The 26,628-nt window shown below is 29.0% G+C and overlaps 1 protein-coding gene across 1 annotated transcript in view; it reads left to right on the forward strand.

Moving 5' to 3' along the window:
• The window catches only part of LOC132948901 (glutamate receptor ionotropic, kainate 2-like), a 236,487-nt gene that overhangs the window by 153,572 nt on the left and 56,287 nt on the right, over positions 1–26,628 (forward strand). The window lies entirely within an intron of this gene.

Raw genomic sequence — 26,628 nt, forward strand, 5'->3', positions numbered from 1 at the left:
TGGTGAATTTCATCTTTTAAAAAACACAAAATCTAAATCATAATATAATACCTATAAAATATATTATAATAAGACGCTTAAGATGGTGCCGCATTCTGACGGTCATTTTTTCAAACTTATATTTTAACTAAAAATAACATTGTAATGAAATATATTATCAAAGATTTAATATTTTCATCGTAATAAAATACAATTGCATGAGATTGTAAAACTTGTATATTTATGGAAGTGACTATTTGAACAATAAACACAATCTACTTAAATAAAAGCATAAATATTGCACCTATTAAATACTTTTTTCTAAATAATTTTTGAAAATAAATTATAGTTCTTGCAATTTATTATTATTATCATGATGTGTGTAATTTTTAGAGTCAAACATTACTTTTTAGAAGAGTAAAAATGCTTTATCTTTACTGGTATTAAAGTGAATCTAGTTGGAACCAGGAGTTTGGGATAATTAGGCATAAACGGCATTTATGGGATTTACCAGTTTTCACAAAATCGATTTTCTTATTTTGTATTAATTCAAAAACGAATTGAAATTTACGTACTACATGACATGAAATTTTCACCAAATCTTTTAGTGATGCACAATGATATAATTTTGTTATGAATATCGGTTGATTTATATCGATATCCTATCGTGATATCGAGAAACAAACGATATCGATATCGAAAAACAATATATTCGTAAAATGTATAAAATTATAAAAGTAAAAAGTAAAAACAATACTGAAATAATACTAAATATATAATTTATTGACGGTTTTTTTTTTTTTGGAATTAATATTATTACATGAAAAAAGTTTTCATATTATATTATTATAAATAAAAATTAAATATTGAATTAAAATTGCAGGTACATTATTATCTATTTACTTTTCAATCTACCTTAGGTGCCTCCGAGTTTTGTATAATTGCTTCCTGAAAATATGCATACATTTAAAATTAATAAGTATATTTACCTAAAAAACAAGACTAATTCTAAAAATCCAACCGTCACAGCTATATACGTTTAATATAGGAGATTTATCGTATTACTTATCGTTAGTGTTTATTCGTTCTTAGGCATTGATTCACTGTCAAAACTTATATAAAAATAAAATAGGAATTTCAAATTGCAACGAATTGATATCATATTTTGATATCGATATCGATAAAATATTCAATAGTTCAGTCATATAAATATCGGTAAAATTGGTCTGACATCGATATCGAAATACGATACCGTTGTGCCTCACTAAAATCTTTATAATACTAGTATAATCAATGTACAAGATACAAATATTTTTTTTCTATAAATGTCGATTAAAACATGTATGCTGAATCAAAAACCATAAAAAATTAACACAAGGTTTCTTATTAATATTTATTTCTGGAACCAAAAAAAGTTGAGCATAATTCCGCATTAATTTTTAATGAACATTTAAAGTTCAAATATTAATGAAATGCATCAAAACTGGTAAGATTTGCAAATTATTTTGTAATGTCAGAATTCTTAAAATTATTTTGTGATAATTAAAAAATATATAACTTACTTTAAAACGTATATTATTATTTATTACTAACTATAGACAATGATATTTTAAAAATTTTAAATTCATTTAAAGGTCTTTATACAATGAATCTGCTATTCACCCCAATGGTACGTCAGTATTGACTTACGAGTTAATAACAGATAGTATTAAAATAATAATATTATAAAAGCTATTTAATTTTGTCAAAAAACAGTTCAACCTACTAGTAACTAGTAACTTAGTTATACCAATAGCAATTTAAACTTATTACGTAATATCATTAGAAGAATAGGCTGACAATGTACACTAAAAATCGTTTTTAGTATCTACACAATTATATTTTAAATTGAATTCAAAACACATTAACCTACTCAATGAAAACACACTCTCGACGTCTTCTATACAGCAAAGTGAGTTCCCGGTTGTTTCAATTTAATTTAATTTTCGAATGATAACATTCATTTTTAATTTCATAGAGTAATGGACTCTTTGCGTGGTACTCTTTTGCCAATCCAATCGCTTAAACTTAAAAATAAGTTTGTAATTAATGACGTATTACCAAAAAAAATTCGTAGGTAGAAGCCTTTTTCGCATAGGTATAGGTGGTGAAAACAATAAAACATAAAGGTCGACAAAAAAATTGACACATTTTTTTCGACAGCACTATTTCTTTCAGAGCATTTGTTATGCAAATAAGTTACAATAGTAAATGGTTCTTTGAACGTTAGTTTTGGATAATATATTTTCTTGTAATCTTTATCAAAAAACAGAATCAATCATAATTTTATTGTACATTATATGCGTCACGTTGTTTTATTTATTACTATAACATAATGTACGAGAGCAACGTACTAAAATAACTTAAAATATCGAGTAGTTTGGTTCGTGGTTTGGTCTATCACGGTCCTCGAGATATTTTATGATAATCGCCCGATTATAGTCATAACCATCCGAGAATTGAAAAAATTGCAAATAATTTTAATTTACGCCACTGAAAATCCTAATACATATATGGTCCCATATTGCCGTATTATACCTGAAAATCATAAAAATTCGTATCATAAAAATAAAGCTAAATAAAAATTAAACTAATGAGTAAAGTTTTCCTCTCACAGCAAATTATACACCACTGTTTGTAACTAAATAATTAGTTGTTCAAAATTTGATATTTGTACATTCAAATTCTTTGAAAAAAATTCAGAATAAAAACAAAGTAAAAATATATGTTGTCATTTAAAAAATAATAATAATTAAAAAAAAAAATAATAAATAATACAAGATAGATATTATGTGGCAAATCTATGGAAAAACTATATAACATAGAAGCCGTAATATAAATAGATCTCCGGGAAAACACTCATTGTTTCATTTTTTTATATTTGCTTTATTCATTAGTGTTAAATGCAAAATATGTTTTACTAAAAAAAAAAATAGAAAATACCATAGATTTGCATTTGAATTGTTTGCAATATTCCTTTTAGAACAGTTTCGCTTTTAAATAAATGCTGGTAAATATCATTCTTTTAACTGATTTAAATTATAAAAGAATAATTTAAAATACTAAAAGAGAATAATTTTTACTACTCGTTCAACACAATCCGCGACCTGCTTAAATGAACCATTCTTATATAATATGTATGACCTATAAGCATTACTTTAATAAAGTATAATGCAAGTACAACACTACTCACACAGAATTAATAATAAACTCAGTTAGAAGTTCTTAATTAAATAACATAACTTATTGAAAACTAAAAAATATTGGACATAATTGTATAATTATTCAATAATATAACTAGTCAACTACGAATGTCATACAATTTATGAAAAAATAAATAAATACAAAAATAGTAAGATAAACTTTTGCTTCAAAGTTAAAACACTAATAAATTCCCACAAAAAATTAACTTTGGCCAAACACATTAAGGCAAACCAAAATTTCGCACTTTTAAGAATTATTATTCTTCATTGCCAACCAAAATAAAAATGCTATAATATTTTATATCATAAAATGAAAAGTTTTATATTTTAATATAACACAAACAGAAGACGTCATCGAAAATTAATTTGTTATGTTTTATTAACTTTCCCGTTTATTTTCATGAACTGCATAAACAATGGTAAAAATAAAATGACAACTTAGAATTACAATTTTATTGCATTTTATTTTCAAACTTAGTAAAAATATTTTTATTTGAATGCTTCCATAATTTTTTTCCCTTTAAAACATAGGCTTGGGTGCATGCTGTGTATTGCATTAAGTCAACACAAAACTGCAATACCATTTTCAGTTATTACTTATTATGATTGTTAAATTTTTATTGTTAATACTAATGTTAATTAATTAATTTAATTTTTTATTTTATTGAACTCACGCCTGGGAGACTCAAATATAGTAGTTTTACAAATAAGTTATTTAACATAAGTAGGTATGATAACAACAACCGCTACGATATATAAAATAATAAAACATAATTAGTAATTAATTAATATTAACGATATATATATATTAATGATATGTTTTCAAAATTTTAAGTCCCAAATGTTTATACAATACAGATAAACCAAAATCTTACCTAAGTAATATATAGTTGTGTGTTATCATATTGTATGTACAAATTACCTAATTAAAATTGTATCAAGATATAAAACTAAAAAGACAAAAAAAAAATTGTCGTATCACTGTTAAGTTGCATACAACTATAGAATAATACTGTAAGTTTTTTTTAAATATTTTTTTATATGTTTCGTCGTATGTAAATAATATAAATTTTGAATTCACGATAATCAGAAATCAGAAAAATACAATAGCTTCCGGTAATAAGCTAGGTGTAAACATTCTTAGAAATAATAATATTAGCAATCAATAAAAAAACAAATTATTTAAATTACCTACGTTAAAAAGCGAAAAATAGTCACAAAATTTATATCGAATCCCGGAATCAACCCGAGTCTGCTACGTGATTTCTGTAAAATTACCAAAAATGTCTATATTAAATGTTTCACTTACAGCAGTGATGCTCTTTTAAGAACCTTTTTGAGCGACCCTTCTACCGCAATAAATGCTAATGGAAAAACATAAAAAAAATACAAGACCGTAATACCGACGATTTCAATCACTTCGCTCAGACTTTAATATTATGATACTTAATATCAGCTACAATACTTGAAATGCATAAGGTGCTGACAAAGTTATCGGCCGCGGAGTCTATAACGATCACATCATAATAATTATTATTATAAATTGTAACTCAAGTAAATCTAATACATTTTCGACTTTATTTTATCAATTCCGATTTATGACACTATTAAAAAAAAAAATTATTTTTTTGATAACGTAAACATAAAATATTCAAAAGTCTCAAAAAAATAAACGCGTATTACATTTTTTTTTATCGTAAAATGACGATAATATTTTTAAATAAAACAAATTAGCACATGATAAGCCGTGCGGGACTCCAGTTAATACATGAACACAACAATTTAAAATAAAAATATATAATTTGTTGTATATACACGATAATTAAATTTTTGCTTTTATATTATATTATCATGTATTACAATTTAAACAAACAAAATGTCTGCTAATTGCATTTGAATGTTGTTCAATGTGTAAATTTATCGATTTACATATTTCACATTAACGCTAAATAGATTTAAGTTTTGTTAAAGTTGGGTTATTGAAATAGAATTTCGCCAAACTTTCACCTTTGAAGAATTTTAATGATCAACGGTAGTATAATAATATATTCTACCCTTTTAATCGTATAGACAATCTATATGCACATATAATCTAAGTAGATTTGAAAATTATACTTATCGACCTATTCAGTATTAACTGTTTATGGTATAACACAGTGGTTGCCATGTTGGCATGATGTAGCCATGTAGGTACATACTTGACTATAGTGAATAACAGCAAGTGTTTGAAACTCAAATAATTGAATTGGGTAATTCCAGATTCATTGAAATTCAACTTAAAATTAATAGTCAATGAAATTTTTTTTTTCAAATAAAGGACTAAATTAATTTTTTTGATTTAAGTACTTATAATAATATTATAAGATATCTAAGATAAAATTATTCACGTATTCTCCGAAATATTATAATAGATTAAAATATTTGTTGGAGGTACAAAATATTTAATATTAAATTATAATTAAATTTATCCTATTTTATAGTCTAGTTCGTAGAAATTTTTGATTAAATAACATTTGAAATATAATCTAATAATAACATTTCAAAATATTATGCTAAACGTCTTACATCAGGTTATGTATTTTAAGTAAAAGTGTGATTCAACATTTGATACGGTATAAAATATTATATACCAATACATACCTTGTGTACCATAGACGATGATGATGATGATGGTTCATTTAAAATTAAAATAAATAATAAAAAAATTAATATAATTGTGATTATTAAACGATACTATTAAATAAAAAAAAGTTGTATTTTTTAGGGTCAAATAGAACAGACATAAATTTAAATCACTATTGTGTAAAACAATCCACATAACATAATAACTCATATTAAATTTTACTTATACAAAATATGAAAAATGCGTTCACTTACATAACAATATTATGTCTTATTTGAGCAAAACTAAATAAAAATATTGTTTCCCCTATACCTTCCCCGTCATCGTGACGTCCATTAAACTCATTTATTTTATTATTATGATTATTGTAATGTAATAAGTAATAACCCTCAATTATTCATACACATACCTACATATTTGATATTTATATATTATTATATCTTAATTCTTAAATTAAATATTCACGACAGTTTTCACACAATGTCCGAAATTAATACGTACCTACTGCCAAATAGCTTTACTATACAGTAGCTTATTATTATTATGTTTATTAATAATACACGGAGTTGTACATTATGATACACTGAATAAATAATATAATAATTTAACGATTTTCAACCATAGTTTAATTGGAAATTTCGCGTAGATGTGCATGATATATTTTTAAAATCATTTTGAACAATATCAACAGAGTTATAGTCAATTTAACTATAAATTATTTTCAACATTTTATTAGATAATATTCTTCGCGGCCCGCATTACAATTCACCATCCGACACCAATGGCTAACAATATACGACATATATTGTAATATATAAAACCCCAATGGCAACCATTTATAAAATAACTAAAAAGAAAGAAAACGCCATTGTAAAACCAATATGTTCCCGAAATAATAATAAGGTATCAACATGAATTGAGTGATATCTAAACAAAAACATTCCTCCAAACTCGGTGTAAAAAAAAACGCAAAGTATTAAAAAAAAGGCTCTAAAAGTTGTGATATAAGTTTATAGCTAAGTCTTTGAACTATAGATATAGTTTATGTTTAAATAGTCTGCTAAATAATTGAACTTATCCATGGTGACTTAAGTTAAACATTTAAAAATACTATGGTATAATGAGTACATAATAATAATGTCTCCTATCATCGAAATAGTCAGTATATTTCTAATCAAGACTTGGTGTTTTAAATTTATCAAGCTAAGTTGAAATTATTCAACAGACTATTTTAACATAAATTATGTCTATGGTTCAAAGACTTAGCTATAAAATAATATCACAACTTTTAGAGCCATTTTTTATTTATTCTTGCCATTTTTTTACACGAAGTTTGGTTGAGTGTTTTTTATTGGGATATATAATATAACCGTAAATGCAACACTGTAATTTCAGCTAAGCAAATAACTTAATAATTAGTATTAATGAAAATATAATTTCAGGCTAATGACTTAGTTGTTGAATCCTTTATAGTGGAAAAAAATGAATATAATAATAATATATTATATTATAAAGTATTGGTTTTTTTTTTTTTTTATCATCAACGCGTTACATATTTTATTATTTAATATTAAATACGCGACTTCGGTGAAAATCGTAAAACTGGTAGTACCTATTTTTGATAAAATCCGTACTCAAATTAATTACATTACACGAGAATCGCAATTATTGAACAGTTCCGGATAATTAATGGCGACCGAATTGTACTACGCCCCGCAGTAAATACCACTAATGTGGTTATTGTCACATATTATGTATAGCAGACGGATGTTGTTCGACAGAGCTCTTCTGAGGGGAACACACGCGCAACAACTCCCTTTGTGGCAACGCGTTCAAAAGAAAAAAGAAAATATATTATGTTCATCGTCTAAGAGAATGAGACGAGCAAAACAATATTGCGTTCGTGTTAGACATACCCGACAATTGTCATTCTAAGAAAACCGCTGTAATACAGCTCGGCAATAATGTGTCGCGCTTGACGATTTAACAAAAATCGAACTCGCTAAAGGTGGTGCTGCAGATGAGTGCTAGTGAAGGATTTTTTTTAATTAAAATAATACGTAATGTTTGCCATTAAATCGATTCAACAAATCATAATAATTATTAAAATTATATTAACATATGTTTTAGTTTTTATTTTTCAAATTTAAATTTTAAATAGTCACAAATATATAGGTACAATAATAATATTGTGTTTATATCGTATTATTGTACGGTAACATTAATGTTAAAACTTACTTCGGTGAATTTCTGAGCGCCAAATGCCTATTCAGGGAGTAATACACGAATAACACCCTTTGTGACAACGTATTCAAAATAAAAAAATAAAATATAATATGCACCCCAGTGGCGAAGCCTCCATAGGAGACAAAGAGACGACGGCGTCTCACCCCACTTAGAAATTAGAACACGGGACGAATAAATAATTATTTTGTTTTATAAAATATTATTTACAAATTCGAATTTTTTTTCACATCGTAATTAATATGATGCATATTATGTTTCGATATTTGTTAAAACTTGTTTTTTGTTGTACCCACAGCTGTATAAATCTTAAACATCAAAATAGATCAGATGTGCGCGATACGGCCGTGCGTATGTGAAGACGATATACACGGCCTTATACGGGTCATTCCAAATATGGTATCATATTATCTAATAGACGTTTCGACGCAACGTTTCGCCATTGTGGGTGAGCGGGTACAGGTGCAATGCTAATGTTGGTGGGGTTTACTATCTACGCTATGAGACGCGTCTCGCCGTTCGTAATTATTAGCTCGGCCCTCGATATTTTTACTGTCGACGTCGCACTGTCACGCTATCCGCGATAGGTGCGTATTGTACGTGTTTCATAATATTCATTGTTTTAAGCATATTGAAATCTGTCCTCGTGGGCCCTGGCTCATGGTGATTGAATTAATGCCATTTCGAACGATGGAACTATTGACTACTCATACGAAGAAAAAAAATGTGTACATTTTTTATCATACTAAATTATCGTTTTGAGGAAGTCGTAACGTTTTTAATTTTTTAATATATTATTTCAGTTTGTTTTTAGTTAGTTAGTTTTTGAACATTTATTTCTTACTGTATAGATAAAATAAAAAGAGTGTGAGTCTAGGCGTATTAGTGCCATTTTTTTCAGTGTCTCCCCAACCAAAAACTTCACGCCTTGTTACTGATGCACCCATTGACCCATTGTCTAAGAGAATTCGATGAGGAAAACAATATTGCGTTATTGTTAAAGTCATACTCGTCAATCGTCGTTTTAAAAAAAAACCTGTGTATTATGCTCGAAAACAATGTGTCACGTAACGATTTATCGAAAACCCAACTAGGTATACTGCTCAGTGGTGGTAAAGTTTTTTTTTTTTTAATAAAAATAATTCGCCATTAAAATATAATTCATTGAATCATAATTAAAATAATAATAACAATACATTTTAGTTTTTTTCTTTATCTTTAAATTATTTTCACAAAACATACAATAATAATGTTTATAATATTATATTGTATGTTAGCCATTAATATTAACAATAATCGACTTTGGTGAATTTTCGTGCACCTAATATTCAGCCGGATCGAATCTCACCGCTTTCCACCGTTAATCAATATGTCCGAAATCGACGAATTACAAAGGACAGGTGAGCGAATTAAAGTTTTCCCGATGTCAGAATTCACTATTCATTTACTCCACAATATATTAAGTGTTAGTCTTAGACGTTTTAATGGCGTTTTAGGACAAGCATTAATAGTAAATTCCAATAACAGTATTCGGAAATACGATAATTACGACCTTATATAATCTTATTAGAAATCTACGGTCAATCGGCGTCTCTTTAATCAATCAACACATTGTTTTTAGTAACTAAAAAGTAACCTAACTTTTTACTATCCTTCCAATTTATGCATTAATAATACAATACTATACAACTTAACTATAAACAATTTTTTTAGATTTTTGAACGACGCTGGCTTAGTCTAGATTGTTTTTGTTCAAATAACCTGAATGACTAGGGTTTCTGCAAGATTTAATAAATTATAATATATGTTCTCAGCAATCACTGACCAATCTATCTATTATTAAATAATATAATATAATAGTATCACTGATTATGTCACATATTGTAAAAATACAAGAAATTACCAACCAAAGTAATTATTATTAATAATGATTTAAATAACCCATGTCTTGAAGTCAAAAACTGTCAGAGCATATTATATTTTACTTTTTCTTACATTTCAATAAATTTACAACTACAGAATCGTTCAAATAATCTTTTTTTTTCTTTAAAAAATATATATCACATATAATGCTCGCTTATCTTTTTTAGATTGTTTTCTAACATAATATTGTATACGACATATAATATCCGCATAAGTTGGAATAAATAAAGCTGTCCACATTATGCGAATGAGTTCTCTAGACAAACACAAGAAATAAAAGTATTCAAAACAATAATGTCTTGCCAAAAGTTGTGATATACGAATACCTACCAGCCATTATTATTAATTGTTCCTAGGAATAATACTAATTATGTATTAATAAACCCTAAAGATTTGTTAAGCCGTTTAAAGTTTTATTTACTAAAACCATTCACTATGCTGTATATATCTACATCAAAATTATTTCATACTTACTTACATTGTACATTTTATGTCGAGTTTGAAATAATACTCTATAATGATACTACCAATAGGTAGGTATTAATAATTATTGTTGAAACCTTTCAATAAAGGTAATCATGAAGAAAAGCTTTGGTACAACTTACTCGTGAGAACCATACACGATCGATAACCAATCGGATAGCAGACAAACTTTAAGGATTTATAAACTAAGCGCAGTTGTCACCGATTTCTACATTATGATTCTAATAAGAAGCAGATGGTGATAATTGTATACACACTTCCTATCTTATATGTTTTACTAACACAAAGAGAATATAAAGGATTTCTATTCAGTATTGTGTCGAGAATCATTTAAAACCAGTAATATTTATTTTGGATATTATCATTAATAACGAAAAATTTTAGATTACGGTGGGTAACAGGGGCGTGCTCACGCAGGTTAGGCTGAACGTGTCACATCCCCTCACCCTTTTGGCTTATTTTTGTCATATAAAATCATATATTATGATCAAGCAACGAAAGTACAATATTTACTGCTATATTACGTGGTCTGAGAATAGTACAAATTCGTATCCCCTCCCTCCCTTCAAAAAAGCTCAACACTCCACTGATAGGTATTATATAATATATTATAGACGATGATATAACAAAGGAGTAAATTAGTATGGTATATGCATTAAGTTAAAAAGTTTTATTTATAAACTACAATAATATACAAAGTAAGTATTAACAAATCTGTTGTAAGACTAAATTCTTGTATAGATTTGAACACATGTTTTATACTTTTGAATCGAATAAAACTATGTTAAAATGTGAAATCGAAAAAATATATATATCCAGTGCCTATACTTACTTGCATACCTACCGAGATAGTCAAATACAAATATATTTAATTTAAGAACACAGTAGATACCTCCGTATTGTTCATTTATGTCTGTTAGCGTAAACAGTTATACCGAAACACCATTGAGTAATATAAATACAAATATTAATATTAATATAAATATAAATATTCGGTTTGAATATTTTACAAATAATTTTATTTGGGTGAATACATATTAGGTATCAATGATTGTAAAGAATAAACTATTCATAATCAATGATAATAAACAGCCACAGCAGATGGTTCTGATCAACCTGTAAAAAGTATTTGGTTCGTTAATTTTTATTCGAAATAAAATGCAGTATTTTTGTTTGATCGTCATAAGAGCCAGTATATTACTCGTATATTCTAGGCGATTCATCAAGCTGCTCACTCCTGTATATACTAATATATCATATTATAAAGGTTTGTTTTATTTTCATTTAATCTCCTTTTTTTTCAATTCGACCGGCGCGACAGTGCACTTGATTAAATGAACAACAAGTCTTGTTAGAGAGATGGTAACATACCAGCCACACCGCCAAGTTGTAGCAACCTGCGACTCGCGCGAACAAACGGCCTGGGGCATGCCATTACTTTCACAGCCATACTACCTACAAACCGAACAGTTTTCGAACATATTTATTTCGCCTTATTTATTAAGATGTAAATTTAATTTTGAACTGTGTACACGTTTAAGTACACGCTTAATTATTCATGAATCGATTCACGCCCACGCATGAATTAAGCATCCACTGATCCCGTGACAATATTATATTTTAAAAACATAGTATTAAAAATCCGACTGGTACTGTGCAACGTCTCTTTCATACATGCTTACGTTTAATATAGGTAAGATATACTTGAATATTAATTTTGTTGATTTTAGAAAGTAAACTGTGTTTTACTGTTTTAAGAAGACGTTATGAACGTTCAAAACAATGGTATTACTCACAAAACAATTATATTTATACATTTCAATTGTAGCAACTGACTTTATTGTTGTTTGTTTATATTATAAATTGTTCATTTGGTGTCATCTGATACTTTTAACGCGAGCAATTTAATATTTATGAATTTGTACACTTAATATGATTTTTCATTAGTATTTTAGATTCTTCCACCTTCAGTTAGAACGGCATACCTACGCAGTTTAATGAGCGTTGAAAATCTTAAGTTTACAAATAATACAGAAATTGTATACTACTTCATTAAAATAACACTTTATCAACCATTAAAACGAGTAGCATTGGTGGAAATCGGGGTGGGGGAGACTTGAGGGGGCTTAGCCTCCCTCCAAATATCCCATTAAACCCCCAAAAATATACAGTTTTTTTAGTTGTGTGGGAATGAAAGCTTTTTCACACTAATGTTAAAAATGTTAGCCCCCATTGAAATTTTAAAGGATTTCCACTTCAATCTATATAGTAAAAATGAAAAGCTGTTCTTTGATCGAGAGCATCAATCGAGAACAGCTGGAGAGACTGGAGAGTGTGTATAGCTTATTTTTTAAACCCTTATGAGTAGTGAGAGCCCACTCATGATTTATTTTCTGCTCATGAAAAAAAAATATTGTTTTGTTTATTTATAGGGTTTCCATTGGTTGCATGTATTATATGTATTGCTATTATAATTTATAATAAATTAGTAGAAATATGGCATATACATTTTTTCACAAATATATTTATAAAAGAACAAAACTGGCACGGGCTGCATGTTTTGATTATTGTTTTGTTTTTTTTTGTTGGCCATCTAAAAAGGCGTTTCACCTTACGTCTCTTATCGGGACACGATGGATGAAGGGGGACTGGACTACCTCAATTAGCAAACGCATAACGGGTCTCTGGAGCTCGTGTACAAGTCTGGTAGTCATTAATAATGACAGATTCTACATTGTTTCGTTTACCACACACCAGTCTTACATTAAAGTTCTAATGGTTTTTCTCCACTATACCCTGATTAATAAACATAAGTCCTGGCCAAAATACTTTTTGTCCACAACATACTATTTCAATTTATCCAATAAAACCCCAATGGGTCGTTATTATAACATAATACAAAAAGGGGTTGAAAAATTAAAACGAAACCACTGTGTGAAAACTACGCTGTAAACTCGTTGAAAAGGAATTACTAGCGGGTCGAATACAACAAATTTACTCCGGCTCAAATACAAAATACATTGGTGAACATTACATTTTGGAGTTTTAAGAAAAACCCAAAAAAATTTTACTGTTAATTTTATATAATATTATGTATACTTATTTGATAGTGTACTGTTCACCGTATTCATTATAATATTATACACACAGTATACAGGGTGGTTCACCCCTTTTTTCTTCAATAATTGAAGAATAGTTGTTGCAAAAAGCATACTATCGAATTCTGTAGATTTTTTTCTTCTAATTAAGGAGTGTCCTGTGAAGACACGAGCTTCTGTTTTTCAAATAAGAACTTTCTTGTTTGAGTAGGTATTGAATTAGGTAAAACAAATCTAATTCGAAATTCAAACGAATAGTTTCCCAGATATTAAAATATTTATACCAAGTATAATAGTCCTTAAAATATAAAGTAGATGTAATATTGGATCTAGTACTTATTATTGTGGTAATGTGAAAATAGGATGTGCATGCAATAGATACGTATTTATTTCTTTTGTACTTGTATATTATTTACTATTTATATATATTGCGCACACACTCTAAATTACCGCCTTCTCATATATACATGTGTGTGTACATGGATAAGCACATATATATATATATATATATATAAGGATTTAATTATATAATAAATTAACTTACCCTAATTTGACTGCAGACTTGTTAGGTATTCGATGATCGAAGGTAGAACAAATAGGTTTAATGTTGATTTAATTATAATTATTAGTATTAATCAAGAACACAATTGATATATTAGAGATATTTAAAAAGTACATTTATTATTTAAGACTTTTAAAATTTATTCCGCAAAATACTGAATATAATAATATATTATATAAAAAAATTAAATGAAAAAATGTTGAAAAACACCAAACAAAATAAATCAAAAAAATAAAATTTTAATTTTTTTTGTTTAAAAACTTATTTCTAATTTTGCCAAAATTTCCAATTTTTCCTGTACCCAATAAACCTGTACTTGAAAGCTCCAACATTTGCCAACTCTTTATCTCTCTCGGATAAAATAATTTTTATTTCATTATTTTCCATCATAAAAAAATTTGCACACTACCTATTTTTGAAGGAACACGAGCACGAGACAGCAGAACAGACTGACTGTGACCAAGTCTTATTTACAGCGTAGGTACATACAATAACAGTTAATCACAATTTAGTGCAATCGCTGTAGATAAAATTCTGGTTTCCTATCTATTCCAGTTATTTTCAACTTCCATCGATCGATGGCAAAATCGTTTTCGACTAATATGTTAGTAATTACCTATTAGTAATATCTACACAACATACGTAGGTACTAGTGAAAATCTGACAACGTTGTACACAATATTTATTTTTTTATCGTGCTCAATCGGCTATCACCGATATATTCCTAAAACATGTATTTCACACAAAATATTCTTAAAACTTAAAATATTCTTTTTCATGCGCTAAAAAATTTTGTATATCAGTTCATAGGTAAATTAATCATCGAGAAAGCTTACCCAATTGGAGCTGCATACACTCAGTAAAGATATTATGTAAAAACATAAAAATCTAATTATAATGCTTAATGTATTGTACGGTCTGACTAACTATGTCATTATAGTACCTATGCCGACGATGATAAGTAGGTATATTAATTGTATATAAATACAATTTCTTGCTTATGATCAACAACGATCGTTGTAACAACATTTTTTTTTCATTTAACGTTTATATTTTGTAATTACTAATGAGACGTGAATGATATTATGACTATAGAAATTACCCAGCCAGTAATACTTAGGACGGGATTTATAAATACAAATATATTTATTGACTCTATATTCTGTTAGTTTCTTTGTATCTTTTGTTATTATTACTTTTCTTATATAAAATATAGTATAATAATATGTTATTCATTTGCAAATTTGTGATTTCTGAACAAATTATACCGCCGTATACCGTTATTTGTCAACCGACGTAACCTATCTGAGTATCACTTATAAAATCATGGTATGATGCATTTATCTTTACTTTGACTCGTTGATACGTATAAAATATATAGTTGCCTTTTTTATCTTAAGTTACTAAAAAAAAAAATTAAAATACATATAATATCTGGTCCAGATTTAGAAAAATATATAGTATCTGTATATAAATTATGTTTAAGTTAACGACGCACACAAACATTCACATGATTATATTTACCGATATCAGACTTATTTTTGAACACGTACAAAGGCCGTTTTTAGATTTATTATCCATTAGAATCATGATAATATGTTATAATTATATACATTTTCGATATTTAATAGAGGGGACAAAATGTCATTTTATGCAATTTTGTAAGTACTTACAAGTACCGCCGGGCCATTATTGTCATTTTACTCATTAGGTAATAATGTATTATTATCATTGTCGTTGAAATATTGTTATTTGTTAATCGTATATTTGTATTGGAATTTATATTTTGATATATTTATCAATTGATTTATTATTTATTAAAATATCTATTTGAAATAAAAATCATATTTCATGATATATAATCAAAATATTTTTTTTTTTTTTACATAATTTAAGTGTTAAAGTTTTTATTTTATTTATACATTTATTATAATATACATTTACACTTATTATCGCCTAAACAGTTAATACAAATTTAAAGATTTTTTTTTGTAAAATAATATTCTTGTTAGATGGATCATAATATTATTTAGAGTGTAGATGATTACGCATAATATAATCATGGAGTATGAAATATTGCAGTGTAAAACAATAGTTTATATTCTAAGTATTATATAATATTGCTATTGATAAATATTACTACACGCGACATTGCGGATAGGCTGTGATTGGATTTAACTACTATTTTTTTTTTTTAACGCCATAACAACAAACAAAATATACCACCAAATAATATTGAACGGCGAAGAAATCCAAATTAGATTAGACGATGATTTTTCACGGGTGAATATAAATATATATAATTATACACGGACCGAAGAAAAAAAAAATGGCAGTCGTGATATCGAAATTCGTTTCACAAACAAAACGGGTACACCTGCCCATTATCGAGACGAAAGTGTATGAAATCGACCGCGTTTGAATTTAAAAACTCGTAAACTCCGGTCGGTTCACAACAACAGCACTACATTATAACTGGCTGAAATCAGCGACTAAATACAAGCACACTGCACAGGTTATCGTCCGTGTAGAAATACGCGAATATTAGTTCACATTATTATAATAATACAACAACGCCGCTCGGGGACGTTAACGCAAACGACCCTTTATTATAATATAATAACGCGATTATATCAGATCAAACTCGTCAATGGCTTACATCAACCCAAAGTACGCTTTTATTATTTATTTATTTTTAAAATCATTTTCAAATTGTGTATCCAATCTACACAACTAAAACGATGAACTGCAGATAGCGCGCCATTGGACATTAACACCATTCGCGTTATCTATATAATACACAATGATGCTCTATGCATGATGAGAATCCTACACGTATGTCATTCTCGAAATTGATTTCAGTACGCTCCAATGTAATCATCAACCAGGTATAATAATGTATATTGGTTTACCTGTGCACGTCTATAAGGTACATTTTTACGGGTACGATCGTAGTCTCGTCTCCTCCCGAAGTCAAAAAGGGTCGATAGTTTCTATACGAATTTCCTCCTGACTATACGGGTTGATTCACCAATCATGCTGACACCCTTAAATTATGAATTTGTTCAAATTCTGATTCAAATATATTTGAAGATGATATCTTAAAATTCTTGAGATTTGTTATACTGTTTTAGGTAAAGAGTGTCCTGCGGTGAAACAAACATCTGTTTTTCAATTGAAACCCCCCTTGTTTTCTGTAAATTGTTTAACGAATAATTTGTCTGTAAATGCTGACGTATCATAATAAAAATTCAAGCGAGTAGTTTTTCGGTTATCAAAATGTTCATTCAAACGAAAATAGTTTTTGAATAGTGTAAAATAGATGTAATATTGGTTGTAGTATTTACTATACTTGGGCCAATCTTATAAATTACAAATATTAATAGATTAATATAAATTACTAAAAAATGTTAATTACCATTGCACCCATTTCATCCGAACCCATTATCGTGGACCTATTATTCTTTTGGTTCACAAAGTTAAATAGGCACCTAACTCAAAAACTAAGGGTGGTGATTTGAAAAACAGAAGTTAGTATTAGCACAGGACACCCTTTATATAATACAAAAATCGGCCTTTCGGTACATTTGAAAATCAGAATTCTAATAAATTCGTTATCAAAGGAAAAATGGGGATGAGCATGCTTAGTGAATCACCCAGTATACGAGTTGCCTCCCGACGTACTCCAAAGTTTATTGTAAACGAATAATGTCTAGTACAAGTTGTCTTCCAATGAACAGGTAATAAAAGAGTAAATGGTTCCCAAACGATGCAAGAATTGTAAATAATCTATGTAATATATTTATAGTTTTATTTATGCTAACCAATGTTTTTTTATCGACTTATTATTACAACATTATTTTATTTAATAGCCGTGTTTTTTTAAACTAAAAAAGTATGTGTTTAATAATTACATCATTCTCAATAATTTTAGCATGTAGTTCTATCTAGACTTGAAAAATACCACAATGTGTTAAAATTGTCAATTTTGTTATCATGATAAAATAGAAATATGGATATCCATTTACCTATAAGCAGTGCATTTTGTTATTTAGATAAATGTATCTGTATTTTCATCTTTATCTAGATAAAAAAAATTATGTTATATTTTATCTTATCTAGATAAATTTTGAATGAATTATCTGTTATCTTATCCAGATGATTTTTTGGTTATCTTTTCCCAATATTGCCTATAAGCCATTAAACGAACGATTATAATCATTATTATAATATTATTACTTAACTTTAAGCTTATTTTTTTAAAAATATAATAATTTATAACACAATATATTATAACGTATACACTATACATACATTTATCCAAGGCTGGGCATTAACGAGTTAAAAAGTACAAGTTAAGTTAAAAAGTTAATTTTATTTTAACTATTTAACTTAACTAGTTACTTTTGGCTTTTCATTGACTTAACTGTTAACTTACTAAATTGTTTTCTTAGTTAACGTGAAATTAACAAGTTAATTTTTCATTTTAAAAAGTAAGTTACTTTAATTTATTTTGTTTTTAATTTTATAATATTTCACTATTTCAGTCTATTTTGTTTTCATGTCAAAAAATATGTATCGTAAATTGTTTAAAGTTAAAAATGTATATCATTCGAATCTAACTTATATGGAAATACTGTATGAAGTATTGACACTATATCCTATAATTTAGTTATGGGTTGGAAAAAAATTAAGTACGCTAGCGTTGTATAAACAAATTAACTTTTTTTTAACTTAATAAAAAGTTAACAAAAAGTGTGTATTAACTTTTAACTTAACTGAGTTAACATAGAGTTAAATTAACTTTTAACTTTTAATTTTTTGTTATTGGTGCATATTAACTTAATATAACTGAATTAAAAAAAACCATAAACTTGCCCAGCCTTGCATTTATTTATATACGACGTAAATTTTACGTAGTATATTTTAGTGAAGTTCTTAATTCTATATGAAAGACATCTCGTAGACGAAACTTTGAAATACCTGATCATTGGACTATACTTAGTAGCGGATGCAGGGGGGGGGGGGCTCGGCCACCCCCACACCTCTTCAACAGACTCCTCTTTTTCCTTAGAAAAATATTTTAAAATGTGTAATGTAATACATCATAGTTATTAAAAAATTACACAATCTATTTATCTATTCAACCATAATAAAATTAATAACATTCTTTTAATAACCATTTCTTTCATATTTTTAGGAACGTCAACTAGATCATTATTATAATGCATTTATAGCTTAGAAGTAATTTTTTTAGGAGCCCCCCCCCTCCCCAAAATTAAACCCTGGATCCGCCAACGATAGTGTATAAGTACTGTATATTAATCTTTTTATTTACGATAAGGATGGGAGGTGATTCGTGTATTTTTGGAGGCAACTAGTAAGCACCGGTTTTTACACCTAAATATACTATAATAAACGCAGAATCCACAGTCTCTATATATTCCAATAATTTGTGTTATACTTGGAAAACTTGAACTTGAACTTCCCTTAGGCCGGTTCCTTTGATGTCGAGTTACCCAAGTCTGACTATATATAGTAACAATTAAATTACAAAAAACTTAGGCCACCTAGCAGCAGCCGTAGTCATCCAATATTTTTTACTCGGCTATAACGCCCTCGGAACATAAGAGGATCTATATGAAATGAACGAATTTAAAATTTATATTTACGATATCGATATTATAGGTGAGATGTTCCTAGATTTGTGAGAATAGAGCGAAGACTGCGCAGACCATTATTAAACTTTTATTTTTTAATTAATATTTTGTTTTTTTAAAATAATTTTACGATGTTGGAGTCACATTGTGCAATATATATCCGTACCACAGACGTGTATACAGACGAGTTGTCGTTCGGTCGTCGCATAAATTGTACCTATACGCAAACGGGGAAAGAAAAAAAACATATATTATTATTTTCACGCGGATACGGAAAACTAGACTATACTTAAGGATTCAAGGAACGTACAACAATATAATGACTACAATAAAAACGCTCCACCGAGATAAGTATTTTCTTTCGTTTTTGTACCAAATAATATAAAACATATATAAACCTTTGTCTTCTCGCGCCCTTATTTTTGACTTCATCTAACCCACGTCGTTGGAAAACTTTTACCGAAAAATTAATTTATACGACTGTGCGGTTCCCGAAAGAACGTATGCGCGCAGTGTTCCTATTTATATACATATATATATATAACATATATATAAATGTTTTTCTCTCCAACTCGGCTGCAGCGCGCTGTTTAACCTTTCCCGTTTTTCACGTGTGTGTTAACTCAAACATTGGCTTCCAAACCTCAAATCTCCCAGGACGAACAAAAACAATGAGCCGGGGTGACGGCGATAATAATAAATGTTGGCACGTCGAGGGAAAAAAATCCCTCTGTCACTTTGGCACCGTAATTTGATTGCTTGGCGGATTTTGAGCATCACACCCGCCGCCGCGGGGGCTTAACGTTCGTTTCTTATATTTATTAAAAACTTATACATCGCAATGTTCGCGGTGGATCGACGATAACTATTCAAACAAACCGTAGAGACCCATTAACGATATAGTGACCCCGATTGACATTACACCGCCGTCCATATATAAGTTTCTTTATAAACTTTAGTGGCGTACTGCGGTAAGTATGATCATCGAACCACCCCATTTGTCTTATGTCATACCTACGCAACTTTTAAGAAGCGAGTAATTAATATAGGTCACCGCGTGGTGTACCTGATTCTATTTGAAAGTTCACGATAAATCTTTATCATAATATTCTACGGCCAAGACTTTGAGTAACTGCAAAGCTTCTTAAAAATAATATAACACTTTTTGAAATTTGAGATGTTTAATCCGAGCATAAGTCTTTTGATTGTTTTTTATGCAAAACACTCACTATACAGGTTTTTATGGATTATTTAAAACATTTATTCACGTTATTTAAATTAATTTTAGAAATTTGTAATGATTTTCAATATGTATAAATAAATGAAACTCAATAATAAATAGCACTCCATGTATAGGTATGTATGTATATTTCAAATGAGTAATCCCACTATGAGTGTAAAACAATTATCAACAGCTCGTTAAATTTGCTTACATAAGTACAAAACTAAATACCTGATAGGCATTTAGTCTAGATTTACTCATTACCAGAATGTTACATTTTACCCATAGGCTAGATATTATGTGTAATCATTTTTAAATTTATTTTATTTTTATTTTTTAGTTTGGTCGGGAAAGTTTCGGAAATTTTTCTTATCAACATTTTTCGATTAATGACTAATTAATTATAATTAATTAATTAACTAATTACTGATAACGTACTATTATGTGTTTAGTGTGGTAAAATGATATTGTTTATTCATTTGTTTTACTTCAAAAATCCAACAAAATATTATCATAATTATTGTATTTTAAAAGTTCTAGAAATAAAAACTTAAGACTCATCAAACCATGGGCAATATTAAAAGACTTGTTGTTGATGGATTACCTAAGTTTTTCCTTATTTATGAATAAAAAAGTACTCGAACGTGCGTTTCATGTTGTAAAAGTTATATTAAACACATAATTAATACAAATATTATTGACTGTTTATTCGTTACCTAAGTGATTAACTAATCGAACAAATTCAAAGTGTTCTTTCTTTCATTCATAAAAATTAAAAGCCCGTATAATCCAAATAAAATACAAATAAATTAATATAAATATCATAAATATTATACATTATACACATCATATGTAAATTATCGAATTCAGTATTGACGCACAAAATGGATAGATAATAATCGTACTAAACAAACAGTAATCAAAATAAACACTTTTCGAGATAAAAAAAAAAACAACAACTACTACAACATCTTTGATAACAACTGTTTTAATGGTTTGCCCTTTTTTAAATCTCGTTACTGACAAGCAGCTAACAACGTCGTCATCAATACAAATGTTGTGAGCGAAAGTTCCTTCTTCCAGGCGCGCACACACACACACACTTACTTTATGCCCGTAAATCTTTTTTACACTCAAAGTTCTATGCAAATATTTTATTTTATTTATCTTTTTTTTATGTCAGTTTACTGAAAACTAAGTAAGAACAATTTCAGACACCTGGATTTGCGTGTCCGTCAGCCACCATTAAGCTTTTATACGCGGGCGCGTTTTATCCCGAAACCGTTTTTTGTTATTTGAATTTTCACTTCTGATCACTAAACTCTCGTTCTGTTGTTGTCGTTATTATTATTATTATTCGGTTGTAATGACGAATTAGTTGAGCGGAAATGTTACGGTGGCAAATCGGCGGCGATATGTTTATTTCTTTTATTTGTTTGAACGAAACCGCAAGTTTAATAGGACCCAATTACGTGCGTACAAGAAGCTGATTAGACAGCGTTAAGAGCCCTATAGGATTATATATTATGAACGTCAACATCGCCAAAATTAATAGAAAAAATGCAGTTCCGTTTTCTCTTTGGTAAAATTTTTTTTTTACAGTACGTCAGGTGAGTTTTCCAACAACAATTAATCTATTCCGTCGATCACGTCCGAAAACGTCGACTATCTCGTCATCAATTTAGACGACTCGGATTCAATTGAGCGTCAGTTCACTACAATTATATATAATATATAGGTATATATATATATAGATATATATATGCCGGAACACTACTGACATACTTCTTTTTTTTCTTCTCCCTCTTCTTCTTCTTCTTCTTCTTCTCATCTTCCTTCCGCCAACCGTTCTCGCCCTTCTTCAACCGTAATGTGTCAGATATACAACGCGCTACGGCCGATTCGATTATTATATAAAAACTACGAGGTCCGAGAAAAAGTGCGCTAGACAATATATACATTTAACATAGTCCCGCGAGCGCACTCCCGTCGTGCGGAAACAATCGGGTTTTATGTGCGACCGGCTGCAGCAGTCGTCGAGGCTGGGCGCAACAAAAAATTACAGCTTATAGAATCTAATACTTAGGAGGAGAATACGACGGCGAAAAACTGTTAAGTCGGGTGAAAATGGTTCCGGCCGATTTTCGCAAGCCGCGAACGGGGACGACCGTTAAAAGCCATGTTTAATGTCCCGACTGTTGCCAGTAATAATCCCATCGTTGGAGCCCGTCCAATTTCTCTCTGTATCAGTGCACTGGACACAGGCACACAGCGCACATCTAATAGCCGACTGCGAGGACCCACATAATATAATTATTATTTACTTGTTAATTTTTTTCGTTTTCGAAAATCTATTACCACTTGTCTACTTGTTTAGTAGCGAGTGCGCCGTTCCTAACGGCATTGCTAAATATCTGTGCTTTGAACCGATCGAATTGTTATAATACAGTCTTGACAATTGTGCGTAATGCATAATATCAAACGCCTAGCTACGATTGTATACTGAAGTGTAGTTGTAGGTAATAGCGTATTTGTACAATCGACTCGAATAGACAAACACTTGCATCAAATTATTGACACATGAAACTCAACATTTGTGACTTTTAAAACGAGCAAATCGGAAACGTTTACCTACCTTTTGTTTTTTTCAAATCCTATTCTGTTTCCAGAAATAAGGAATTGCATTAAATATTCTGATTTTGATTTCAGTTTTTGAAAAATATAAATTTATAGTGATTAGTATATGATGAAAAAAAAATTATTGTGTTTATAAATTGTGAAAAAATCATTTCTGAATCTATAATATGGTTACATTATTTTTAAATATATATTATTTGTCTCGTTAAAACAAAATGTTGACATAATTTACAACGAATAGTACCATTGTAAAGAATGCAAATTATACCCTAAATATATTCTAGTATTATCTGATATAACAAGCGCATTTCTATGGTTAAAAAAATAAACAGACAAATTTAAGAGAGAAAAGTCAATAAATCTGGCGATGAAATAAATAAAATAAAAAATATGACTTTTTTTATTTAAAATGTATTGTTGAAAACTGTACAACCATATAATAAATTATTAAGGGACTTCTGTGGTGAAAATAACTTTGATCGTACAAGACATCATAACTACTTTTTTACTTTCAATTGGTTTTTCTGTAATCGTCTTACATTTTTCATGTTTTTTTTTTCATTTGAAAAATCACCAAAAATTAAGTTAAAACTTAATAATTTCAAATTTGACATCTGAATTTATATTTCCCATTTGAAACAAAAATGATAAGTCAAAAATAATAATGTACCTACTTTGAACAAGAACAAAAGTTAACATATCATTTTGTATTTAAAGTGATAGATATATATTATTTGTACTTCAAATAAACTCATTTAAATTTAAATATCAATATAGTGCTACACATAAATTACCTTTTTTTGAATAAGTAAAAATGATGTTTTAGTATTTTTCGTAGAAATATACATCAAGTAGGTATATCCATTTTTCAGTTTGGATTTAAAAACCAAAAAATTCCTGTTTTTTAATTATTTTTTTTAACGCTGTCGCTTACTTACTAGTAACTTATAATTTATTATTTATAACTTATAATTATTCGTTTAACTGTAACTGTATAACACACAACTGTAAAATCTTAATAAAATCACTTTTATTCACTAACTGAATAAATTAATACCTACTGCACAATTATTATCGTAATATCGTAGTGACATTATTATTTCCTTCTCCAAAGTTGAACGCATTATGTATGCAATTATCGACGACCGTTTGAAAACCGCATGGTTATCTGATGAGGATATTTAAAACGCGTGTACTTCGGTTAAAATCGATAAACTGCGTGTACCCCTCGTTTTTTTTTTTTTTTTTTGTTTATGTCATCCAGTTAGGGAATACAAATTGAATTGTATCCCAAAAAAAGAATATAAAATAAAGCAATCTAGTTTTCGGAACTACGCACGTCGAGAAAGGACAAATAAGTCTGGAGAACTTTGCCATGAATTTCTTCGAGAATTTCAGCAGTAGTTTCAACCTTCATAATGTCGACAAAAAAAAAAAAGAAAAGAATTGGCCGATCGGGCGATTACAATGCTCTCCACGTTTTCCACTGATTTAAAACTTCGACCCGGGCAAATCCCAAAAAAGGTTTCCAAATTCAAAATATACCAGTCGTGTGGTGTCTATACATTTACGTAACAATATGATGTACCGGATCGCATGCGTGTGCGTGTGGTGGTGCGGTCGATAATATTAGGATGTCGTATTTAGGGCTCCAAGTAATAACGGGTACGAGTAAATTTCGCAAATCCATTCGGTTCCATAAAACTCAGTATACGGAAACACAGAATATTATTATTGCTCATGTTGGTATGTAAATTTATCGCGCATTGATGTTTTAAAAATATAAACTCGAGGTTAAGACACCGTAAAAGATAAAATCTGCGGAAAAAATCGCACGATAACTTCACGGAAATAACTATTATTATACGATATAATAATAATATGATATAACCCAGTTGTAGTAAAGTCATCTCGTTCTTTATTTTTACGATTGTCTTTATTTGCTCATTTATGACTTGTGCCGTTTTAATTGAATGCGTTTAGGATAATAGCCAAACGATTGTATCGTATGGTTCGCAATACGAGATTTGAGAAAACAAATTAAATCGAGTTCGGTTTAATTTATTTCACGAATTTTTTTCGACTTTTAAACTCTCGGTGCTATTATACCGTGGAGTCCAATATTCTTCTTACGTCTAAATAAAAACCATATCATTATCATTCGTGGATACGTTTTCTCACTGCTTTTATCTACCTCAAACGGAAAAGGTCATCTCCGCCAGCTTTTAATGTCCGTTTTTTAAACGTTAGCGTTTTATTTTTTTTTCAAAAGTTTGTCTTTCGGCCAAGCGAATGTAGCTCACATTTATACCGCGAAAACTTGCAATCCTACGCTCGGCAGTAAGTTTCTAAGCCATCGTGACGGTTCTCCTACGCGTCGGAAAAGAACTTATTCGTTTTTCTATCCGCTGTCCTGATAGGACAACGCAGGATGTAAAATATGCGAAATTAATTCACTTGCATACGGCCTACCACACGTACGGGTAAATACTAAATATGCAATTATTATTAATCCGTTTAACGCCAAAACCTAAGCGCGCGCGTGTATACCGCGAAATCGAAATAACACACTAGTGCGGTGCACCGTAAATCCGTCGGGTTGTGGAGGGTACCTATGTAATAAAGGTAAATACTGAGATGCGGCGGCCTTGGGAATTGAAGGACCCTCGGGGCACGTGTCCGCTACCAGCGGATTATGCAATCAAACGCGTGCTAACTGCTGCTGCAGATAATAATACGATAATAATAATAATAATAATAAGTCGATGATGATGATTATGACAATAATGTAACCGTGCCTAGAATAATTAATGTAGACCCAAAGTTTTTCGGGGTCAGAGGCAAATATTATTAATCCGTGGACCCCTCGATCAACAGCTAAACACGGTAATATAATAAAATAAATACCTTCCTACCTTATAGTCACTGAGATTGGGCATTTGAAATATTTCGGAA

This window comes from Metopolophium dirhodum, chromosome 7 (genome assembly GCF_019925205.1).
Source record: "Metopolophium dirhodum isolate CAU chromosome 7, ASM1992520v1, whole genome shotgun sequence".
In the NCBI taxonomy this organism is placed as follows: domain Eukaryota; kingdom Metazoa; phylum Arthropoda; class Insecta; order Hemiptera; family Aphididae; genus Metopolophium; species Metopolophium dirhodum.